This window comes from Sus scrofa, chromosome 8 (genome assembly GCF_000003025.6).
Source record: "Sus scrofa isolate TJ Tabasco breed Duroc chromosome 8, Sscrofa11.1, whole genome shotgun sequence".
NCBI classification, from domain to species: Eukaryota; Metazoa; Chordata; class Mammalia; order Artiodactyla; family Suidae; genus Sus; species Sus scrofa.
The window spans coordinates 127,959,937-127,983,491 of NC_010450.4; the positions used below are offsets into that span (position 1 = coordinate 127,959,937).

General features: G+C 34.4%; 1 protein-coding gene across 5 annotated transcripts in view; it reads right to left on the reverse strand.

Annotated features, from left to right (window-relative positions):
- CCSER1 (coiled-coil serine rich protein 1) overlaps positions 1-23,555 on the reverse strand; it is a 1,224,168-nt gene that overhangs the window by 230,771 nt on the left and 969,842 nt on the right. The gene's annotated exons all lie outside the window — the stretch shown is intronic.

The window sequence follows — 23,555 nt, forward strand, 5'->3', positions numbered from 1 at the left end:
CTTAAAAACAAGCAGCATACAATAACCATTATTCATTAAAAAAATCTCTATTTTGAGAAAACCAAACCAAAACAAAAACATAAAGTATTTTAATTTTTCAAATATGATCCAAGCAGTTGAAATAAATAAAAATATGATAGTTGTTATTTTAATACTTTCATTTTTTTCCTACCTATTCTGAAAATAACTTGTAATGATAGTTCTCAAATATTTCTCTATCAGATAAAAAAAGAAAAGTAATCATATTCATCATATATGAAATACTGGCAGTGATCTTTCTGTAAAAATTTTTTCTATTGTTTTATTTGCTATAAACATGTTTCTACTGCCTCCCCTAAAATAAAATTCAATCCATTCAATCAATTTTCAAATAACTAATAAGCAGTAGGCCAAAATTTTATAAAATACAGAAATAAATAATTATAGACTGGGAAATATTTTATACAATGCCCCCAATATTGCTTGCATTATTATAGTCTTTCCTCTGTAATATTATTTTCAAGTAATTTGTATTTTAATGTTTTACAATTAATTCCAAGTTGAGAAATGCAGAAATAAATATTTTATTCAAGAAATGTATCCATCTTTCAATCACAGATTATATCTTTTGAACTTTTCCACAGAAGTTCAAATATGTTGCACCTCAAATGGATTCCATTTGCTGTTACATTTATTTTGTTTTAGTTACAGAAATGTTTCGGGGCCCCAATTGCAAGTGTTTTTGTTTGTTTGTTTGCCTTTTATAAAATGAACAGAATGTTTAAATTTGACAGTTTCACTCTACATGTAAAAACAAACTTTGAATGATTCCTCAAATAATCTAATAAATTAGAAAGAAAGATCGTTAGGAAACAACACATTTATTAAGATAATAATTACATGGACATTTTTAACTAAACTGAACCTCTATTTATTTTTGTAGGAAGAGTGAAAAGGTACAAATTATTTCTGTTTGCAGAGAGTTTCAGATGTTTTATACAGTGTTAAGGCTAAATCATGCATAATGCCTCCTTGAAACAAAATAAACTACCTTAGAAGAAAGAGAATGAGAGAATTTTGCCTTGCTTTCTGCAATTGAGAAATAAGTCCTAAGAAACACATACATCTCACCATGTAATTGTGGTTTCTACTTTTGTCTTAGTGTTAGGTGACATTTAATTTATGTAACATTTTTTTCATATTGTCCTAATAATTTAGAAGGCAGATGAAGTTTTATAGATGAAAACAGTAAATAATACATAAATATGCTTCTACTAACGCTTTGGACTTCTGCATGATTTGTTCATGGTGTTAATGGTGTGTCTAAGCAAACATCTGAAACAATATATGCTACTAATTAAAAGACTGTATATCCTGTGGTGTGAACTCTGTGATCTAATTAAATTCGGGCTGCCCTCCATTACGGAAAAGGAAAGTATGTGATGTGTGAAAATGTGCAAATTAAACTAGATTCCTAAGTCCTTGAACCGATATCAGGCTGCTAAGGTAAGATGTTTTTGACAATCTGGGTGTATGAAATGATGAGTCAAGAGATATGCCTCACAGAATACAGACAGGCACGTTATGCCAGATAGTTTGAGTTAGGCTGGTGAGGTTAAAGGTAGCCAAAGTATCCAAAAAAACCATTCAATAGAAAGGTTAAGGCAATGCCTGGCATTCCCACTCAACAAAATGTTAACCCAAATGAAACCTTCTTTCCTTTAAATGTAAGTAAATGTAAGGATGAAATTATAGAGTATTTTCATAGTTATTTACTCTTGTAAGCTGGTTGTATTTTATCAGCTACTTTGAAATTTCAAGACAAAGAACAAAAGGACAAAAAAAGGAAATCTTGTATTTTCTTTCAGGAACACCTGTCAGGAAATATCTGTTACTTTAGAAAATGCTTCCACATAAATTAAAATTTTAAGAGAATGCTCTCTTGTTTTATTCTCACACCTTAAATGTGTTTAAATAATTTTTTTTATTTTATTTCACTTAACTGATACATTTAAAAAAATTTGGAAAAAAACAATCAAAGGTAAATATAATAAACTAATGCTGATATAGTTTGCGCTGAAAGAAATTCTTATTCACTAGCTTTGGTATAAAGGTCTAATTTTAAATGACATTTTGAGTTTCATTTTAATTCACAATTTCCAGAGAATCACTCTGATGGTTAATTTTGTATGTCAATTGATTGGGCATGGGGCGTCCAGATATTTGGTTAAACATGGTTCTGGTTTTGCCTGTGAGGGTGCTTCCAGAAGTGATTCATATTTGAATCCATAAACTGAATAAAGCAGATTGTCCTCCCCAATGCAGGTGGGCCTCATTTAATCCGGTAAAGGCTTGCATAGAACATAAGGGGAGGCAAGGGATAATTTGCTTTCTCTGCCTGTCTTCAGATTTGGATTTCAACTGAAACTAAACCATCATTTGTTCTGTGTTTCCAGATTTATGCCTTCAGATCATGGGACTTCTCAGCATCCATAACTAAATGAGTCAATTTTTAAGATATATTGTAATAGATAGGATAGATAGATAGGGATAGAATAGCAACTATATATTTTTAATATCCTTTTGAAAACCTAGCCTTAAAAAAAATTCCTATACAACAAAAATAAAAATAAAAATAAAATTCTGGAATATATCCTAAGTAATGCCTGGCACATGATGTGAGTCAAAACGTCTTCCTGCTAACTTGGCTTATCAAATCCATTCTATATCATTCATTATATACATCTTTGAAACTTTTTTGGCCGCACCTGTGGCATATAGAAGTTTCCAGGCTAGGAGTTGAATCAGAGCTATCGCTGCCAGCCTATACCACAGCCACAGCAATACCAGATCCTTAACCTACTCAGGGAGGCAAGGGATTGAACCCGCATCCTCAGGGATATCAGCCAGGTTCATACCCCACTGGGCCAAAATGGGAGTTCCCTGAAACCCCTCTTAGTGATAAACACTTATAACAATAACTTTTACTGCTTAACACAGCTTTACTTTCCCTTTTTTGCCAGTTTTCACTAGTACTTAGTTAAAATCCTTTGGAAATATTTTGAAAATATCACCATTTTCAGTGATAAATAAAATCAAATGCTTTTTAAAAATAGTACTTTTCTAAACATGGGCTGGGAGAAATTATTATAAAATATTTGAGTAAATGATTTTGTGTGTTTGAATAATTAGCTATATTTTAAGCAATGCCATTAAATTAGTATTTACCTGAGGCATAGATGTCTCAGTCTCTGAAAGCAATTAATGGTTTTTATACATTATTTTCCTAACAGAACTGATGGTGGCTTCATTTTCACTGCCACCAACATACATTATTTTATTTCCTTGACATTAAAAAATGGTACCTTCAAGTCTTATTCGGAGTTGCAATTTATCTAAAATAATGAGTAGATCCCAAAACTAGACATTTTAATAAACCATTTTTATAAAATTTTCATTATCAAAAAGCAGTTCACATAGCAGATAAGAGAAAGAAAATTGAAGTAGTTACAGTTCAGACATATGATCGTATATTGTTTGTAATACTTTTATAAAAGGTCCTAATGATATGGTTAGAATTAGTTACACCAAAAGATTCATTAATTCTCTCTCTCAAAGGGATGACTAACTTCCCGAGTCTTAAAAATTCATTCCAAAGTCAAGACAACAAAACAGCCCATTACTTCAACAGAAGGTGAAATCTAGGCTGAGAAAAGCCATTAGTTTGTACCAAGCTCCTAACTTGGCAATGACTTGTTTTGTCTCCTTTGTATTTCTTTTTTGCTTCTACCTATTGCTGTGTCTTCAACCAGAAATTAGATATCAAAATAACAAGGGGTTTCTTTAGAACAAGTATTATTTAATACAGTATGATTTTAAAGCCCACTTGCACTTAGTACACCATTCAGCAATATTATAAGGACTAATAACTATTTTTCTTAACTTTTAGGGATTAAAAAGTCTATGCTAAAATTATTTATTGTTATTTTTATAGAAAGTTATGATTTTCTCATTTAGCACATGCATGTAAAAGAAAATCAATTTGTTATTTTTAAAAATGCCTTGTACTGTTTTCTTACTAATACAGTATAGCTAGTACCCAAATAGAAGACTCTGGAGTCTCGTGAGCTAGGAAATTTCTGTTCTGCACATGCTGCCATTTCGTCATCTATGAAAGGTGCTAATAATGACAGCTATCATATAGTGCGTTTTATATTAGCCAATGTTAAATACGGTGCTCAGAGCAATGCTTGGCACATACTAAGTGCTATTTAGTACCAACTGTTATTACTTTGTATACAAAAATGTATAGACGGGCCTTTCTTGAAGTCAAGAAATTTTTTTTTCAGTATATTGTTTGTGCTTTTCAAAACACAGTTTAATTAGAAAATCTACAGACAGGACAACTGTACATATAAAATGCAGTACATTATGAAAAAAAATCATGCTTTATTTCAGTGTAATCTCACCAAATTAGCTGGATGTCTCACTTTTAAGGGCACTACAGAACTTTATCATTTAAATATAAGCCTCTAACCACAATTCTTTCATCTAAAATGGTGGTTCTCAAATATTAGCATGTATTAGAATTACCTAAAGGGCTTGCTGGAACACAGAATGCTATGCCCCACATGCAAAGTCTCTAATTTACTAGTTCTGGGTTCAGTCCTAAGAAACAGCCTTTCTAATCAGTTCCCAGGTGCTACTGCCATGGCTGGTGTAGGTACCACACTCGGAGAACCACTGCTCTAAAACATGACTGACATTCCCATCTGGGTTTGGGGAAGGGTGGAGTCCATAGTGCAAGCCCTGAATTACACTCTCCCCAGAACTTGCCAATGGCTCGGGACAAACAGCTAATACTTGAGAGAACGAAGCTTGTCTGAGATCTTGCCATTTATTCCATTCTGTGTTTGGGGACTTACCACGGTTGCCTGGGCCTGTCATTTGCATGGTCAGAAGAAGTTACCAAAGATTTGATTAACACTGCAATTCTGGCTTGTACTATGATTTTTACCTCTGATTTTCCTAATTTCCTGTGTGGCCATCAGTCTCCTTTCTTATTGTTTCTGTTCTTCTTTATCCAAGGGGCCTGAAACCTAGAAACTCCCCATGCTGCCAGAGTTCTGGGTTTGTTTTAGGCTCTGCTGATGAAATGCATGCATGTACAATTTGGAAGGCACAAGAGAAGCAAAAGGCACCCTTCCTCTGACAGGGATGGTGGCTCACCCAGAAGTTCCAAAACATCATCGGGTCCCATGGGGTCATCTGGAGCTCTGGGCAGCTGTGATTACTGGCAGTGGTCTCCTGCCATTTCCCGAGCACAGCACCTGAGCCGTGGTGGCCTGACTGGACAATGACAGGTGACTGCTGATTTTTAATTCAGTCCTCCTCCAACAATGCAGTAATTATCTGTTTAAATAGTTTCTGGTATCTGCACTGAGATCTGACAGGTACACCCCTCTAAGACTCCTCTCTACCCCTACCCCTTTTCCCGGTACCTCATGCAAGGGTTAACAGTTACCTCCTCATTAGCTGCTGTCTGAGCCATTTTCATTTAAATCATCGATCTCAAGCTATACTTTCCTGTGTTGGATTTCTCGCTTCTTAACAATACCCAGTAGGCCTTTTGAAATCCTTTCATTTCCTAAATATGTCCATGTGTATTTTTTTTTTTTCTCTCTTTTTTCAATGGCCATGCCAGTAGCATATGGAAGTTCCTAGGACAGGGTTTGAATCTGAGCCATAGCTGCAACTATACCATAGCTGCAGCAACAATGGATCCTTTAACCCACTGCGCTGGGCCAGGGGTTGAACCCATGCCTCCACAGCAACTGGAGACACTGCAGCAGTGGGATTCCTAACCCGCTGTGCCACAGCGGGAACTCTCTACCCATTGATTCTTAAACATTTTTTTCACTCTATGCAACTCACATGCAGATTTATCAGATTAAATATCTTTGTGCCTACAAACTGCTTATTCTATTTTTATTACTTTCTCTCAAATACTCTACTCTCCTTTAAAGTTTACTACACAGAATTTTTTTACACTGCTATGTGTGTTTGTTCTATCTGCTCACAACTTATTTCTATTGAGAACTTTATCACATGGTCAACATTTTCAGTCCCTTGGCAACTAATGCTTTCATCCCAAGTGATTTTACCTTCTATTTACCATTCTATTCTCCAGTCTAATCTAGAATTCTTCCCTTCAACATCTTTGATCCTTCTTCAGTAAGTTTTCTAAGATAATATTCGCAACCTAGACCTTCCATTGCCTGGAGTTGCACATTCTCCAAAAATATTCAAAAATCCAGATCTCTTACTTCCTATGCCATGATCTCACTCACTCCAATAAACACACTACAAGATTTGCTCTTCCTCTTCCCCCACACCTGAAAATTCATTCCCCTAATACCACTCACGCTGATCTCTCTCTCTCTTCCTTATATACACACACACACAGAGCACACGACATGCGTACTAGCACCCATTCTTCCAGTGTGAGCAGGGTAGTTTTGGCCTTTTTACTTTTGCCTTTGAGAAACAAAACAAAACAATGCAACTTTAATTCCTGCTGTTCTGTTCCTGCTTGCTCTTTATCCCTAGTTTTTAAAATTCACTTGTCTTTATCCTAATATAACACAAGCTCATTGAAGAAGATGAAAAGAAAAATATAAAATAAGAACTTAGGAAATTTCTCAGATGATGCATTCAGACTCTTTAGACAGGACTCTTCACAGTCCAACTCAGATTTAGTTTCCAAACCTCAACTTCTCTGAATATTCCATTTATAGTCTTTGCTTAATTTTACCTCCAGCCTGGATATCCTCATTTTTAGAGCAAAGATATGCCTCTTTAAGGTTCACTGGAAATATCCTGTCCAGTGGCATTTTCTAGCCCTGAATCTTAATAATATTTTGATTTATAGTGTTAAAACACAAATATAATATTTCATTCGAATAAGAAATGAGATAATAATTCCTCTTCAAAAACTGTGTGAAACTACATCAAACTAAAAAGTTTGGGCACAGGAAAGGGATCCATGAACAAAATGAAAAAAAGTCTATGGATTAGCAGAAAATATTTACAAATCACATAGCTAATAAGGGATTGATATACAAAATATAAAAAGAACCCATATAATTCAGTAACAAAAAAGACAAACTTCGAATTATAAAATAAATAATTCATGGGGATGTAATGTGTAGCCTAGTGAGTAGCTAATAGTACCAGTTTACATTTGAAGGTTGCTAAGAGAGTAGATATTAAAAGTTCTCGTCATAAGGAAAAACATTCTGTAACTATGTGTGGTGACAGAAGTTAATTAGTCTTATTGTAGTGTTATTTTGCAATATGTATGAATAGCCAACTATTATGTTGTACACCTGAAACTAATATAAGGTTGTTGGTCAAGTATACCTCAAAAAATCTATACTTTCATTTTTCATACCTTTGACTTACGATTGCCTCATTTTAGAAGGTCATGATGTACTTGCCATGAGACAAACTGCATGGAACCAAATGTTACCTCCATGAATGTTTGGCTATGTGACTTAGGTAAGTTACTTAATCTCTCTATAACTTAATTTCCCCATATGTAAAAGCAAGAATTGTGTTGGGAATTATACAAGCCCAGTCCTATCCTTTTCAGAAATAGAAACAGCTATATATCATAATAGATATTTTCAGTATATATTTATTTAGTGCAAAAATTAATAAAAAGAAATTTCAATTAAATATTGTTTAGAGACCAGAGGGAGAGCTCTCATGCCCTATGACATAGCAGAGCTCAATGGAAAGAAGAAAGACACCTTTTCTTTTCCTGGGAAGGGCTCAGCCAATGAAAAGCCATGGATTCTTTGTCTAATATAGCTCTCCCAATTTCCTTTTCCTCTGTACAAAAGCACTCTCTTTCCCTTCCTTTGCTGGGATATGCAGGTGGCTCACCATGATGGCAGACCCCAAATTGCAATTTTCTGCTGACCCCAAATAAACCTAATGTTGGTGGAGAAATATCTGGAAGTCTATTAATTTCAGGTCGATGTTAGAAAGTATATATTATTATACACTTTAGTATATAATTATATATATTTTACAATTAATATTACTGATACGACCTATAATTTATAAAATATACTTCTATGTAATGTATAAAATGAATGTATATAATATATGTTTCAATATATAATTATTTTCAAATACACAGTTTGAAAGAATTGGATTAGTTTTTTCATATTCTGTTACTTTTTTGCAACATCAAAGAAAAAAATAGAGAACAACCAAACATGAGGATTAATAGCACAACTTAATCAATTTTACTATCTATAGTGGTATCTGACAAAGCTCAATTTTATTTTTGACTATTTAAAGACAGCTTAATGGTCAAGTAGCATGCCTCAATTCCAAGTTTGGAGTAGTGATTTCTTTAATTTCTTTCCTTATTTAGAAATTAAGGATATAGATAATCACAATAAATAAATTAAGCATTAACCATGTGGCTAATATTTTCACAAATAAAGCATATACAATTCATCAATAGTTTATTTTTAATATTATGTTAAAGTCCAGGCATTTTAATTAAGGAATAAATTTGTACTGCAGTGATATAGTGTGTTAAAGGTTTACCTTATAAGAAATGTGAAAGCATAGATCAATATGTATATCTATTATTTACTATTTTTATATTCCCTTAGTGCATTTTATTCAAAATTGCCCCTTAGATTCTTCAGTTTATCAAGTTAAAAATCAGATTAAATCTTAGTGGCTTATTTTAAAGTGATAATTACATTCTGTTACAAATTTTAAAATGTTGAATAAATGTATCAAAAGTAGAACTGTAAACAAAAATTTGCATTCTCTTTTATAAGATATTCTGTGAAAAAAAGCTTATAATTTGTGAATAATAAGTCATTTCTATTATTTTTCAAGCCGTTCAATTATCACATCCTTTTAAAGAGTACTCAAATGCCCCAGATAGAGAAGCTGACCCTCCAATCGACTGCAATCTCAGTCCATTTATGTTTCTACTTTGTAGCTGAATATGCAGGACAATAATTCTAATTTACTTATCTCCCACCCCACTGGACCAGGTGATTTCCCAGGTGCAGTGACAAATAACTCATAATGAACAAATAAGATAATGACAGTAAATTTGATCAATGCAGATTCGAATGGCTGAAGAAAAATAGGAATACAATAGGCAAGAAATAGCTATTTTTGCATCCCCACCAGATAATGTTTTTCAAAGCTTAGTTATTGTTTCTTTTTCATTTGGTTATCTATTCATGCCATATATGACCTATTAGCCACTTGGCTAGACTGATTTGTTTTTAATCTGAAAGAAAGGAAACCTTGAAAAAATCCTAAGAATGAATTATAGAAAAGCCTTTGATTTAATGTGCATTGCCTTCCAAATCTAAATCTAAGAATCCACATGCCATGTGGAGAACGACCTTGTAGGGGCCAAGGAAAGGGGGTAAGAAATAGGGCTGGACTATGAAGGAAGGGAGATGAACAGAAATGTGGAAGGAAAAATGAAAAGTGAAATCATTTATCTTTAGAGTGAAAATATAAAGAAAAGGATACAGATTGTGACTCTCACCTTTCTCTATCTGCCTTCTTCCTTATGCTGCAAATTTCATTCTCCATGTCTACCCCTATTCCTCCTCTTTCAAAATCTATATGCAATCTGTTCTCAGAATCAGTCACCCTGTCATCTCTGAAGTTTATGGGAATCTGTAACTTCAAACCCCATTTCAAATGCAGCTTCTGAGGAACAACTTCAGTATTTCATTTTTAAAAGCCACATTGTCAGGCAAACACTTTGAGAGTATGTTGTACTTACAGACCTGAGTCTTCACTCAGTTATTTTAAAGCCACTAAGTTAAAGGATTCTGTGTAATTTACAGATTTTCTAAAAAATACAAACATGAAATATATTCAAATGGGTTTTATGCCAAGTTATTCAATCATCGTGACATATGTTAAAACACAGGTAGGATGATTCAAGCTATGAAACAATATGAAAGAACAGATAGGATAACTCTCATGCTCTATCACTTATAAGCTACTCTTCCCTAAAGAAAATTATCAACAAAAAATGATTTTTCATTGTATATAATATTTATGATATCAATAGTTTTTAATTAAGAAACTTTTAATATAAAAATCACTGGTGATTTTCATAAAATGACATAGCTGTAATTTCATAGTTCAAATATTTAATTTCCCAGATTTCAATAATTAAATATTAATTTTTCTTTTATTTATTTATATTTGTCTTTTTTTTTTTTTTTTTTTTTAGGTGCACACCCACAGCATATGGAGGTTCCCAAGCTAGGGGTCGAATTGGACCTCTAGCTGCTGGCCTACAACAATGCCAGATTTGAGCTGCATCTGCAACCTATACACACCACAGCTCACGTCAACACCAGATCCTTAACCCAGTGAATGAGGCCAGGGATCGAACCTGCATCCTAATGGATACTAGTCAGATTTGTTTCCACTGAGCCACGATGGGAGCTCCGCATACAACATTTTAGATCATGGAATATCTTTCTCTCTAATAAGTTTTTGTATTCAAAATCTTTATATTTCTGGAGTTCGCTTAATAATAACTAATATAGTATTTTTCCCTTTAAAATCTTAATGTTTTTTTAAAAATTAGTTTTCTCTAAATTTTGTCTAAGAAATTTAAAAGTGCTATTTAAATCTTATAATATTTGACATCCTTGTACTAACTGAATTTTCTCATTTGTTGATCTTTAAATAATAAGCGATGCAGAAAATATACTTAACCAAAGAAGTATGGTAATATATTAGGAGCTTAAATTATATTTTTTCTCTGTAATTACAGTGAAACGACAAAATTAATTTTTTGAAAATTAAAGAGCCACTTGTGTTTCTCTAATGCGTAAGCACCTCAGAAGCAAGGACTATGTTTTCGCCATCTTAGAAGAGTGTCATCTTGTGTCTAATATGGAGCCTGGGCCATATCTACCGAGTGACTGAGTTACTGTGTTGGGGTAGAAAAATGAAAAGCACTTGTAGTCCAAAGACAAAGGGCAGAATTTAAATTCTGACCCTGCCACTGTGCATTGTAATAGGCTGAATTGTTACCCTTCATATATATCTCCAAGTTGTAACCCCCAGGTCATTATGTGACCTGATTTAGAAATAGGGATTTACAGATGTAATTAAGTTAATGCTCTTGAGATGAGATGACATCATCTTGGATGTAGAGTGGCCCTAAATTCAATGTCTTTAGAAGAGACAGAAAAGGAGAAAACAGAGGGGCACACAGAGGGAAGGCTGTGTAAAAAAAGGAGGCAGCAATTGAAGCAAAGAGTTTCTAAGCCAATAAATACCCAGAATTGTCAGCAGCCACCAGCAGTAAGGCAGCAGGCTTGGAATGGATTCTTCTTTGAGCCTCCAGAAAGAGCTAACCTTGCTGACATCTTGAGTTAAGACGTCTGACCTCCACAACAGACAGAGAATACATTTCTGTTGTTTTATGCCACCACCGAATGCGATAATTTGTTAGGGTGATACTAGGAAACCAATGCAGGATTAGAGTCACTAAGAGAGTTTGATTTCTCATTTTCAAATGGGGCTAAAGCCCACTTTTCAGATCTGTTTACAAAATTTAATGAGATAACGTAAATAAACCACTTATTATGGTATCTGATATCCAGCAGTGCTCACACACCATTGATTCCCTTTCACAGCCATTCCCGAACAGTCTGTAACAGGATTTCCCAAAGAAACATATCTAAAGTATGTTTGCCTTAGCAAAGAGCACAAATCTACATAAACTGCAATCCATTAAAAAGGAGTTTTCACGTATATTTCTTATATTACTGATGATTTAGAAACAGCATCATGAGAAAATTAATTCAACATAGTGAGTATTAGTTGTTAGGGAATTATGCAGCACTTCTGAATCCCTTGTAATATCAGGAAGTCAGATAGGCAATTTTTATCTTCCTGAGCATCTCTGTCTTGACTCTTCCATCACAGCTACCTACACTTAAGAAGAGAAAAAGAACTCTTAGCTCCCGAGCAGCTACAGGGTACATTTTGTAGGTCATAATATGAAGAATAATTTTACTCTTGCATATTTAAAAGTTGAAAAAAAATCATGTAATTTTTAAAAGTTTTTAATCTTGACAGCCTGATCCCACTTTACCTTTTCTTATTGTTTTTCATGTTTTGCCTCTTTTGGCTATTTCTATACATGAGAGTGAAGAAACACCCTCTTGTTAATTGTAAATAAAATTTGACCAAAAAAGACTGTGTATCACTTCTTCCAAATTAAATCATATCTTGCAAAAACCAAAATTTCCAAGAGACCGAGGCAACAAAACTCAAGATTATTCCAAAATACATATTGAATGGATTCTGACTGGCAACATTTAAAAAAAGAATCTAAATGTCCAATGCACCCTTATTCATAAGGAATGATATCTGTCCTTTCCCATGTAAATTAAAACAAAAGGAGTGGCCAAAAACTAAATGAAAATGGTATCATTAATTTCAAATACTAATTGACACTTGGTAGATAAAAATGATATTCCAGGAAAAGATTCTTGACTTAATGTAAAAATTTACTTCAATCTGTGGTACAGATTAATAATAAAGATTTCTCAAATCAGGAGTTCCTGTCATGGCTCAGCAGTTAACAAACCTGACTAGCATCCATGAGGATGCGGGTTCAATCCCTGGCCTTGCTCAGTGAGTTAAGGATCAGATGTTGCCACAAACTGCGGTGTAGGTTGCAGACGCGGCTCAGATCTGGCATTGCTGTGGCTGTGGCGTAGGACGGCAGCTACAGTTCCGACTCCACCCCTAGCCTGGGAACCTCCATATGCCACAGGTGCGGCCCTAAAGAAGCCAAAAAGCCAAAAAGCCAAAAAAAAAAAAAGATTTCTAAGATCAAATGAGAAGTTATCATGTCTACCAATTTTCCAAATTCTACAAATCCTATAAAAGTGGATATTAAGAAAATAAAAGTTCCATTATAGAGGTTCACACCATTGCTCTTAATGATATGCAGCAGTACAGCCAGGGTTGAGAGGAGGTGGGTGGTGGAAAGAAAGACCCCTAAGGAATGTTCTGTGGGGTCTCCCTGGAAACCTCTCCTCAGCACACTCTCGTTTTCCCAAAATTGTACCTTCTGCCTTTGAAATTTGAAAACAGACTGAGAATGAATTATTCTTTTTTTCATGGACAGACTCATCTGGACAAGGTTCATGTGCAAAATGTGTAAATTTCAATGTCAATTAACTGATTTCCAATTTGATTTGTACCTACTAAGAAAACCAGATGCGCAAGGCCTCTGGACTCCAGTCTCATATTCTCTCTGTTGTCACACAGGAAAGCAGACCACAGATCAAAAGAAGAAGGGTGCACATGGAGCATGGAATAACAGAGACAAGAAAATGCTTGCACTTTGAACTGAGTTTGTTAATATGTCCATTTCCACAATAAATTATACCCACCGTAGGGATCAACAAGTCAAGTGCTTTCTGTATAGGAGCATGAAGGGGACTGTGAATGCTGATCTTTTGACTCTTTTTTTGTGATTTCTTCTTTGGTTTGTTTTAACGACTACTTCAGATCGATGATGTCTACGTTCCTTAGACAGCATCATGTATTGAAGTCTAATACAGAGACATTTTAAGTGTTGGCCAGTCGTAACAGATTTTTCCAACTTAAGGGAATTTGCTTATAAAGATGCAGATATAGTATCTATCAATTTTAGTTCTCAGAGGCCAATCATAATTTCAAATGCCCATGACTCTAAGAAAATGTTTTATTATATATTTATACAGGATGTAAGTTTTTATTTTTAATGGCTGGACAATGCACTGATTCAACATTCTATGAAGAATAAATGAGGCACATGTCTCCAAGTGAACACATTAAGCAATGCATTTGACACATTAATTGTTTTAGGCCAACATGGAGCCACCTCCTGTGTACAAAGGCAGTGTTTGTACATTAGGATTCTTACTGGACTGAAAATACCAAGCACTCACTGTTATACATGTGACAACAAAACGAGCTCATTTTAACTAATACTTCAACTTATTAAAAATTATGATATTTACGATTTGTAAGTAATACTGCGATTACTTCAGGAATATTGAGACTTTTTTTTTCTTTCTAAGAGCCCAAGTAAAACATTTATCATCACTCAAAGGAATATTGTACATGGAGAGTTCTTGATCTGTGGTAAAGGAGTTCAATTTCCTAGTCTATTTAAGAAGAGAAAAAAACAAGAAAAATATTTTTGATCTATGTTAATATTCCATCATCTCTAATTCTTTGACATAAAGATTAGATTATAAGTAATACATTCCTCATTTCACACAAAATGAGAAATGGACTTAAAATGGTTTATAGTTTTTCTGAGAGACCTAACAATGCATATTTCAACATAATCGTGTACAAATTAAAAATAAACTAAATGTTAATAAAAACATAGGATCTTTTTCCCAAAATACAAAACTGATTTAAAAAAATCATAGTTTCACAGCCTCATCTAAATCAATGAAATTCGAACATTCCCTCACATTGTATATAAAAACAAACTAAATAAACTTGAAGACCTAAATATAAGACATGACACCATAAAACTCATAGAAGAGAACATAAGCAAAACATGCTCTGACATAAATCATGGCAACATTTTCTGAGGTCAGTCCCCTAAGGCAAAAACAAACAAACAAATAAATAAAAGCAAAAATAAAGAAATGGGACCTAATCAAACCTTATCCTCAGCAAAGGATACCATCAAAGAAATGAAGAAATAACCTATTCAATGGGAGAAACTATTTGCAAATGATACAACTAACAAGGGCTTAATTTCCAAAATGTATAATAGATCATGCAACTCAACATCAAGAAAATCCCTGAAAATCCAATAAAAAAATGGATGGAAGACCTAAATAGACATTTCTCTGAAGAACGCATACAAATAGTCAATAGGCACATGAAAAGATGCTCAACACCACTAATTATTAAAGAAATACAAATCAAAACCACAGTGAGATATCACTTCACGCAGGTCAGAATGGCTATAATCAGGAGTTCCCACTGTGGCTCAGAGGGTTAAGAAACCGACACAGTGTCTGTGAGGATATGGGTTCAATACCTTGCCTTGTTCAGTGAGTCAAGGATCTGGCATTGCTGTGGCTGTGGTGTAGGCTGGCAGCTGCAGCTCCAATATGACCCCTGGCTTGGGAACTTCCATATGCCTCGGGTGCAGCCCTAAAAATTAAAAAGAAGAATAGGAGTTCCCATCATGGCTCAGTGGTTAATGAATCCGACTAGGAACCATGAGGTTGTGGGTTTGATCCCTGGCCTTGCTCAGTGGGTTAAGGACCCAGCGTTGCTGTGAGCTGTGGTGTAGGTTGCAGATACGGCTCGGATTCCACGTTGCTGTGGCTCTGGTGTAGTCAGGTGGCTAAAGCTCTGATTAGACCCCTAGCCTGGGAACCTCCATATGCCATGGGTGCATCCCTAGAAAAGACAAAAACAAAAAAAAAAGGATAGCCATAATCAAAAAGTCCACAGATAATAAATACTGAAGAGATTTGTGGAGAAAAGGGAATTCTTCTACACTGTTGGTGGGAATTCAAATTAGTACAGCCACGAGGGAAAACAGTATGGAAATGCCTCAAAAAATTAAAAATACAACTACCATATGATCAATTCAGCAGTTCTACTCCCAGGCATATATATGAAAAAAACAAAAACACGAATTAAAGTAGATACATGCACTCCTATGTACATAGCAGCACAATTTACAAGAGCCAAGATATGGAAACAACCAGTGTCCATCAACAGACAAATGGATAAAGACGTTATGTTATATTTACACAATGGATATTACTCAGCCGTACAAAAGACTGAGATATTGTCAGTTGCAACAACACGATGGCCCTAAGAGTATCACATGAAGTGAAGTAAGTCAGACAAAGAAAGAAAAATATTATGTTATATATGGAATATAAAAAATAATATAAATATATCTATCACAAAACAGAAACAGATCCACAGATTTAGAACACAAACTTATGGTTACCAACAGGAAAAGGAAGGTGTTGGAGGGATAAATTAGGAGTACGGAATTAATAGGGACATGCTACTATACATAAAATAAGTAAGCAACAAGGATTTACTGTGTAACACAAGTTAACAGTATTCAACATCTTTTAATAACGTACAATGGAAAATAATCTGAAAAAGAAATTATATATCTGAATCACTTTGCGGCACACCCAAAATAACACAATATTATACATCAACCATTGTTCCATAAAAAATAGCAATACTTGCTGATGTGAATTTGGTTTTATCTATAGCAGAGACACTGATCCTCTCCAACACTGTGACGAAACACTTCAACTGTACAAGTACCAACCCTTCAGCTGCTCAGAGAAGCTTTGTTCTGGCCTCTCCACATGCTCCACCATCTACCTGGACTTGTTCATGTCCTTTAACTGATTAACTTCTATTCATCTTTCATGAGTTACTTGGTTACCATCTCCTAGTTTATAAAAAGAGGAAAACTTTCCACGGAATTTAAGAGAAAAGAGACATGATTCCTTGACAGAAGTTTTAAGAAAATGAACCTTGAAAGAAGACACAGGAAAATGAGTTAGAAGCCCAGTTTTTGTCAATAAGGTTTGGACTATGGTAAATCATTTATTCACTTAGGAACTTATTTGTTATGTAGATGGATTGGAATAGATGATGTCTAACACTATTTATAATCCATTTTATTAGCCTATGACAATTTTTTATATTCTCCCTCTACTTGGAAAATGTTAACCTATTTGTATCTTCAAGAAAAGTCATAATATATAATGGAAAAAAATAAAAATCATTACATAAAAAAGAGTGAAGTCATAATAGTTTAAATTAAATTCACTCTCAAACCCTAGTATCAACAGGCTACAACTAAATCTAAATTATATTTACTAATATATTTCTTTTACATGTTGCCTTAATCTAGACTTTCATTTATATGTTATAAGTGATCCTATTTTTTATATGTAAACTTTAATAAAGGCAGGATCCACTACCTTGTGAGTGCTGACAGATATTTATTACTATGTAGAAGGTAAAAGCATTATAAAATAACTTAAACAAGTTTAGGGAAAAATTTACTCCTTTAATTATTAGATGCTAGTTTAATGATCAAAAACTTCCAAAGTTCTAAGAGAGTATTCTGACTACTCCTAATTCTTAAAAATAGTAATAACTCATTTACTTAGCTCACTATCTATTTAAAAGGAAGTAAGATTATATTCCTTTTATTCTGTATAAAATAGTATTAATATTATCTTACAGTATTAGTCCATAATATTCCTTGCCTATTAAATTGATACCTTCAATTTCCAATCTTTAAATGTTGTCGTGTTTTAGAATAAGTTCTAATGTTTTAAGTACAATAAAAAATATGCCAATTTCAGTATGATCGGTAACAACATGACAATACATATTATAGTCATTGATGTATAGAAAAGAAGGAATAGCAAATGAATTACTGGATCATTCAGATTTTAATAATATTGATTCCTGTCTCTGCTCTATTTTTTTTTTTTTTTTTTGATTTTTAGGGCCACACTTGCGGCATATGCAGGTTCCCAAGCTAGGGGTCTAATTGAAGCCACAGCTGCCAGCCTACACCACAGCCACAGCAATACCAGATCTGAGCCATGTCTGCGACCTACACCACAGATCACAGCAACGTCAAATCGTTAACCCCACTGAGCAAGGCCAGGGATCGAGCCTGCAACCTCTTGGTTTCTGGTCGGATTCATTTCCTCTGCACCACAGCGGGAACTACTTCTCTGTATCTTATTGCATTCAAAGTTTCCTCTTCATAGTTAACTTTAAATACCCACTATAAAACTGCAATGACACATAAATATATACATATTCACATGAAAGGAAATGCCTACAGGATAACTACTATAGAAGTAGGAGGCATAAACTACAAAAAAAAATTAAGATTATGATTGCTATAGAATGAATATTTGTATTCCCTCAAAATTCATATGTTGAAATCTATTCTTTAAGAAGATAGTATTTGGAGGCAAGGCCTTAGGGAGGAAGAGAGGCCCCTCATGAATAAGATTAGTGGGCTTATCAAAGAGACACTGGAGAGCTCCCTCTGCCCCTTGAGGATGCAGTGAGAAGCCACTGAGAACCAGGAAGGGGGCGCCTGTCAAACACCAAATTTGCTAGCTCCTTAATCCTGGACTTCCCAGCCTCCAGAGCTAGGATAAATAAATGCCTGTTTAAGCCACCAAATCTATGGTATTTTTATTACAGCAGTTGGAACAGACAAAGATAATAATCATTTTGGTAATACCTTGTAGAAAGAATAATTTAATCTAAGGTTTACAAATCGAATTGTAATATGTCATCAATCAAGCAGAAGTACAGACCAGCTCGATACGTGATTTTAAAGGGAAGTTTTTTTGGTTCCATTCATTCCATTTTTCAGTGCTATTCATTACTTCCTTTAACATTTCTTATAGTGGAGATGTTAGGCTTCAAGCCCCCTTGGAGGATATTAAACTCAAAGCCTCTGGCTAGGACACAAATTACCAAACCCTTATCATTGCCCCAGGCATCTCATCATAATGCCCCTTCCCCCACCCTGAGTAGCTGAACCTACCCCTTCCCATCTCCCACTAGCAAAGGTATGTGGCCGCTCCTCACCCCACCTCTATCAGGGCAACAAGAACAGACAGGCACAACATCAGGGGAGTCTCAGGGGAACTTCCTCATAACCTGTCCCCCATGCAAATAAGGAATCCTGCCAGAGACCAATCAGGAGATCAACGATGCCCCATACAGAGACCAATCAAAGCTCTTACACTTGTGCAGTGGGCCAAGGGCAGAAAGAATCAGTGGGTACAGGGCAGGGAGAAATCAGGTCCCCACTCAGGTTGGCAGTATGGGGATAGGAGGGACACCCTTAAACCCTTAAAGCTGGGCTGGCCCCTACTCCCAGGGCTGCCTGCTCTCCCTCTGAGAGTGTACTTTTCCTTTAATAAACTTGCTGCAATGCGCTCACCATTTCAGTTCTTTGCTATGCACAGGTGGGGACTGAGGAAACAATGCAACCCAAGCCGAGAGATGCTGGCAGAGAATTTTGTCATTTTTTGTTTTTCTGAAAACATCTTTACGTTCATTTTTGGAAAATTTAATCACTGAACTATAGGATACTGTGATGCCAGTTTGTTTTTCCCTTTCAAAACTTCAAGGATGTTTCCTAGCTAACAAGGTCTTGATGAGAAATCTACTATAATTCTCATCTTAGTTCCTCGGTCTGTAATGTATATTTTTTCCTCCTCTGGCTATCTTCAGACTCTGTCTTTGATTTTCAGCAATTTGAATATGATAGCCCTGGGTTTATTTTTTATTCTTCTTTTTCTGTTTGGTGCTCTTTAAACTTCATAGATCTATAATTTGTTGTGCACTATTAATTTTAGAAAACTTGTGGACATTATTTCTCAAAATTTTCTTCTGTAGTCTTCTCTTTTTTCCCCACTGAGGTCCCACTTACGCATAAGTTAGACCACTTGTTATTGTTCCACAGCTCTTGATTTTTTTTTTTTTTTCCTGGTCATGTTTCAGCTTGGATAAATTATATTGACCTTCCTTCAAGCTTGTTGATTTTTTTCCTTGGCTATGTTGAGTCCACAAGTAGGATCATCACAGACATTCTTCATCTGCTATTGAGCTTTTAATATCTAGCATTTCTATTTGATTCATCTTACAACTCCATCTCTCAGCTGAAATTGTACATCTTGCATATTGTCAGTTTTCCACTGTAGTACTAACACATTAATTATGGCTATTTTAATTCCCTTTTCTGATATTTCCAACATATGCATAATATATGAATCTGAATTCTGTTGATTCTTTTCCCCCAAGGCAATATTTTTTTTCTCTTGCTTTTCTCTGTTCCTTCAAAGCTTTGTTAAAGGCCAGACATGTTATGTAGGACATTAGAGACTTAGGTAAGTAAACTTTGTGTCTGGAAATGGGCATGCCATTTCTTCCATTAAGGCTTAGGAGGGACATTTGGGCCAATCTAGGCAGAGGTGAACTGAGTTTGTTACTGTTGCCATGACTACCCACAGCCTTCAATTTTCTATAAAAATACCTGGTGTTTAGGGTAGAAACTGGTTTGTCAAGGATTTTTCTGAATGTATGCGTCTGGGTGGAGTATCGTGCTTTTGCTGTTGTAGCTACAGTTCTCTTCTTTAGACCTTTAGCTCAAGAGACACTTTCTCAGGAATCTTGACAATGTTTGTAAGTGAGCTTCTAGTGAGGCCATAGGGAAGAGCCTATAGTGGGTATAGATTCCTATTTATATTTTCTTACTAGCCACCTTTTGCCCCTTACCAATTTGTTGACCTGAATTGAACTGATGACAACGTTTTGCTTTTTAGCAACTCAACAGTATAAGCTCAATTAAGTGTAAAACCATTATTTTGGTCTCAAAAGAAAGACAGTGTTTAGGATTTTCCCTGTAACTTATAGGATTGTAGTGTATATTTTATTTTTCTTTTGTACCTTGTCCACTATCTAACAATCTACAGTATTAGCTTGTCTTCTATTAGTGGTGTATTGATAATTTCATCATGCCTTTTATTTTTTTATTTTTATTTTTTTTTGTCTTTTTGCCTTTTCTAGGGCCGCTCCCACGGCATATGGAGGTTCCCAGGCTAGGGGTCGAATCTGAGCCATAGCCACCAGCCTACGCCAGAGCCACAGCAACACAGGATCCGAGCCGCGTCTGCGACCTACACCACAGCTCACGGCAATGCCGGATCCTTAACCCACTGAGCCAGGTCAGGGATCGAACTGGCAACCTCATGGTTCCTAGTTGGATTCATTAACCACTGAGCCACCACGGGAACTCCTCATCATGCCTTTTAAAGTGTTTCCTTGTTACTCTCTTTCTAACTGAAAAGTCTTTTCTGAAGAGTGGAACTTGACCCCCTATATATGTGTGTATTTAAGGGTGAACATACAGACACAATGCATTTGCCTTTGTTCTCTAAGAATCCAGAACCAGATAAGCATTGCTTTACTAGTGTAAGGTTTGTAGCAATCCCACCAGACATGTCTTTGCAAGATGTATTTCAAAGACAATGATAGGAAAAGTTCTGCTAGTTGTCATTACTATTGAAGCCTCTTCCTTTATTGCTTCCAAGCACAGCAAAGAAAAAAGAAAACAAGGAAACAGAAGCTAACATCTCACATCTACTGAGTGGGATAATAGAGACAGAACGGAAAATGACAACAAATAAACTGATAAACCAAGAAAGAAAGGGAATAAATCAGAAGCCACAGTGAAAACACTAGTTTGAAATATATGTTCTTACAAAGCTAGCTCAGCATCTTAAAACCATTCATTCTGACTTTGAGATTAATATTATTGTAAATAAATGCTTTGCTCTCCTGTCTTTCTTATTGAATTTGTTGGTTTTTGTTACTTTCAGATGAAATCAATTTGAAATAAAAAATTGCTTTTTAGCTCTAGAAAAAAGGAAAAAAAACTTGATTGAAAATTAGGGGAGGTAAGCTAAAGCAAATGAGGGGTCAATATACTTTGGAATGTTAATAGCATAAAATATTTTGATAAATTGAATCAAAATGATAATTATTTTATGGCATACATTTATATTTTCAAGAATTAATTGAAATACAATGTACAAAATACTATGGAAATATTTAATCTTTTGATCACATATAGTAAAAATAATTTCCCTTTATTTTTAAGATAATTCTCCAACTCTCTGCTAAATAATAAAACATATATGTTTTTATGCTTATGCTCTCCCTTCTAAATGTATAATTTCAGTTCTATTTGTGTTAAAAAGGAAACTGCTATCTGGTTCAGAATAGGAAAGTAGTATTATTATCACTTGTAGTCATTTCCGCTAGGTTGACATTCAACTCTCTGGAGAATGACCTAGCTAAATTAGGTAACTACCAATGAGTAGACTACTTATCAATATTTGATGTTCCATTCTTTCATAAAATGGGAAAAAAAAAATCTATGTTTTGAAATATGAAACTAAAGTATTTAATTATTTTAGCCAAATCATTTCTGAACTGTTGTTTGCATTTTGAAATTTGTTGTACACAGTTTTTATATTTACAGTTTATTATATTTTAGAATTAGTTTATTATATTTTAGAATATTCTCTTGAAAAAGAGAATAAGACCCATCTGTTAGACAAACATGGTTCTGTAATTTGGAACTCTTCAAATAATTACTATAGTCAAAATGGAAAACAATAACTATTGTAAAATCAGTTCTTATACTTTGAATTTTTGATAGCATTTTATGGGTCAAATCTCTGCAAATATTTATTCAAATATTATACATCTGAATGCATACAAATTTATAGTTGGTCTTTACCAGCATATGATAGAGCTTCACTCATTAAAACTGATTATAATTTTTAAAACATAAACCCAGTAGGAAATTAAGTCAATATCACTTGAATAGATGATGCATCCTTTTAAGTATTTAATAATAAAAAAATACACTGTTAGCATTCCAAACACTTTTCAAGACCCCCCCTTCTCCAAGTTATTTAATAATTCTGCAAGTATCTCTCTGAAAGTGAAAAATATTAACTGAGAAAATATTTCTTCAATTTAACTTTGATTCATTATAAGTAACACATAATAAAGGTATCTTTGAGTGGGCCTATTAAATAACAACCACATGTGTCCTGAGAGGGAGATATGGGTCCTCTTTTTGTAGATTCATATCCTTTCCAATTACCTCATCATCTAAGCAATCCCTCCTTGTTGTTAGATGCTGTTTTGAGTGATGATTAAAGAACATTTTTAAACTGGATATATATTTGAAATAAAGAGACAGCCATAAACCAAGGGAGTCCTTAATAGTTAACTTAAAAAATGAATACAGTTTGGTTAATTGTAAGCTCAAGAAAGTATTAATCCCTGTTTTAACTTAGTCAAAAACATAAAATACTAGACTCAGGAACCAACTGTAAGATATTGACATAGAAATTGATTTTAGGCAATAGGGTAGGAATGAAGACATTCATATGAATAGCAATGTTCATGTATGTAGAACAAAATATTCACTATTTCAATATAATGTCTTTATTCATAAACACCACACTTAGAAGAGTTAGAGTCCCTATGAAGAGGTATTCAAAGATCACAAGACTTCTACTTAACTGGAAGGAAATGTCATAATTACCATTCCAAATTCACACCTTATAAGCTTACTATTTCTAGTCCAAATGCTTAGGAGGCAGTGCCCATTATGCCCATTGTATGGTTTTATCTATTGAAGAACAGAAAGCATTTCAATTTTAGATCCTTAGACTTAGAGAAACAAGCCATCATTTTATTTTTATTTTTGTTTTTCATAGGATTAATTCTCATTTAACTAGAATTAAAGATCTGAAACCTCAAATATCCAGTATATTTTCATTTTATACAATTTGGTTTTGTAAAAGTGAGAAATACGTTTAGTCTAAATTGAA